The following is a 3,018-nucleotide window of genomic DNA, read 5'->3' on the forward strand; positions in this document are numbered from 1 at the left end:
AAATAAGTGGAAATAGACTAAAATTACTTAGGAAATAATAAGAAAGACTGCCCTAAAATGACTACAAAAACTACAAAAAAATACTAAAAAAAAAAAAAAACTAAGCAAAAAGTAAGCTGTTATGTTTAAAGTAATAATTTTAAACAAGCTTCACATTCAGGATGAGAGTGGTTGAATAGGGAATTAGAAATTTTTAAACATTCACTGAAGTTATAGGTCTGAAAAATGCATAATTTTACAAAAATGTAATAAAGGTTTTCAATAGCAGAATGATTGAATGAGCAGAGGAAGTGAGATTGAGAATAGAATAAAACTCTAAACAGATACTAAAATGTGAAAACAACAAAAAGTTGAAAAATCAATAATAACTTAAGAAACTAGCCAGCACAATAACATGAAGAATAATGTTTATATTACTGTGATCCCAAAAGGGAAGAAAAAGAGAATTTATTATAACATGTATTTGGGAAAGGAGAAGCTAAAATGCTTCACAATATAGGGGGAAAAGATATCAATTTGTAGAAAAACTAGATTTCCAAATAAAGAGACCCAAGAAATTGACACCAATAAACGTTATAATTCAAAATACAAATCTTATGGGATGGAGAGTTTCTACAGTAGATAATGCACAAGCCTAACATGCAGTCACCCTGGCCACCAAATTTTGTCCCCAGAGGCCTGTCAGAAGTAATTCCCAAATGAAGATTTAGGAATAAGTTCTGAGCACAGCCTAATGTGACCAAAAACAACACTAGACAAAATGACAAACCTTAGAGATAAAAACATCCTAAACACAGGAGGAGCAGGTCTGCTTTCCTGTTGCTGAAGCTGCACTCTTCACCTTACCAACATGGGATCTAAGCACATTTAGCTGTAATTCAGCCCTCCTTCATAGCCCCAGGTGGCCCAGTTTTGATGTTTGTCTTGCCATGATCCTAAAATTACTCAGATACTATTACATCCATTTGAAGACATTTCAAAACAAATCTATTTTTTTTGACTACAAATGACTACAAAAACTACCAAAAAAATCTGACTACAAAAAAACTAAGCAAAAGTAAACTGTTAGGTTTAAAGTAATCATTTTAAACAATCTTCACTTTTAGGATGAGAGTGTTTGAAAAGGGAATTAGAAAATTTTAAACATTCACTGAAGTTATAGGTATATGTGGATCATAGCAGTTTTATCTCTCAGGCAATATACAAATTTAAACTCAGTCAACTCAGCATTGCAATTAGTCTATAATTTTCTCAGAATACTTAAATAACCCTGCATAGTTAGAAAAATAACTTGAAATGTGTATGTATCTAGTAACAATTTGGAGAAAATTCAACAGATCACTTCTTAAGTAATGGAGAAGTTGAAACACCACCTTTATAATTCATAAAATTCAAAGAACAATGGAGAAACTAAGAACCTCAAAAACAATTGCAGATAGGAAAGAAAAAGCAAGAAAATTAAAACAATGTATTTGTACAAAAATCAACAAATCACTAGTTAGTATAATTAATCAAGCAATATACAAAAAATTAACCAATCAAAAGACCTTCAGAAGAGGTGACAATCTCTACAAGTGAAATTATATGAGGTAATCTGCATGCTATAAGCCATAGTAGCAGAATCACAGATAAACAGATAGATGAGTTTGAAGTAAAATTACAAGCCAGCATTGATAATATGTCAAAAAATAAAAGAGAAACAAATGGTTGGAAGAAAGTGTAAGGTATTTAATGAAAAATGACAAGAAAATTAATTTATGTACTATAAAAATTCCACCCCCACAAGGATATCCCAAAAGACAATGGGGAAGCCTATATTTCCTTTATAAGTTGAAGACCATTAAAATACTACCTTAAGCCTGCTTATCTCCAAATGCAAAGTAGTATCAGCAAAAATTGGTTCTCTTAATTACTTTTTTTGTCCCCCAATTCACAATACAGACCAGGCAAAGGGCCTGTGTTGAGGTGTATATGGGGTGCATTTACTGTACCTTCTCTTTCTATACAGTCAGTGTAAAGAACACAGCCTGTGGTAAGAATTGGGAGGCCTTATCTTTTCTTATCTTTTTTTTTTTTGATTTGTTAAATATACGTATATAAAAAATCCTTCACCCAGTGCAACATTCCCATGACCTATATCCCAAGTGTCTTTCCTCCCCACCTCATACCGGCCTGTACTCTAGACAGACTTTCTACTATCCTCATTCAGCCACATTTTGTTATGATAGTTCTCAGTGTAATTATTTCTGTGACTTCACTAAACTATCCCTGTGTAAGCTTCATATCAGGAGCTTTATTCAACCTTTGTAGAAAGTGATATGGAAACTTCTCCAAAAGCTGGAAGATAAGCTCCCATATGATCCAGCTATACCACTCCTAGGGATATATCCCAGGAACACAAAAATACAATAAAATACAAAAATCCATTTCTCACACCTATATTCATTGCAGTGTTGTTTACAATAGCCAGACTTTGGAAACAGCCTAGATGTCCCTCAATAGATGAATGGTTAAAGAAACTATGGTACATATACACAATGGAATATAATGCAGCCAGCAGAAGAGATGAAGTCATGAAATTTTCCTATACATGGACATATACAGAATCTATTATACTGAGTGAAATAAGTCAGAGAGAGAGAGATAAATACAGAATGGTCTCCCTCACATATGGGTTTTGAGAAAAATGAAAAACACTTGTGTAATGATTCTCAGAGACAAAATAGAGGAGGATTAGAGGGTCCAGCTCCTAATATCAAGCTTAATAACTTTTTTAAACTCACTTTTGTTTATTTTTTCCTTTATATCTATATGTGAGTGTATATATACTTATTTGATCCTGTTTTTCTTTTCTTCTCTTCCTTAACTTCACTTGTTATATGCAATGCTGGGTACAAAAATCTACAAGAAAAAGTCTTGCCTGGGATTAAAGCTTAGGTCAAAACAGGGTACAGAGGGCCCGGAGAGATAGCACAGCAGCGTTTGCCTTGCAAGCAGCCGATCCAGGACCAAAGGTGG

The 3,018-nt window shown here is 33.3% G+C and overlaps 1 non-coding gene across 1 annotated transcript; it reads right to left on the bottom strand.

Moving 5' to 3' along the window:
• Positions 1 to 1,916: 1,916 nt before the first annotated feature.
• On the bottom strand, positions 1,917 to 2,049 carry LOC126007811 (small nucleolar RNA SNORA51). Its single transcript, XR_007495293.1, has one exon. It is a non-coding gene; the product is annotated as a small nucleolar RNA SNORA51 (small nucleolar RNA).
• Between the last annotated feature and the right edge of the window lie 969 nt (positions 2,050 to 3,018).

The sequence above is a fragment of the Suncus etruscus genome, chromosome 4, assembly GCF_024139225.1.
Source record: "Suncus etruscus isolate mSunEtr1 chromosome 4, mSunEtr1.pri.cur, whole genome shotgun sequence".
NCBI classification, from domain to species: domain Eukaryota; kingdom Metazoa; phylum Chordata; class Mammalia; order Eulipotyphla; family Soricidae; genus Suncus; species Suncus etruscus.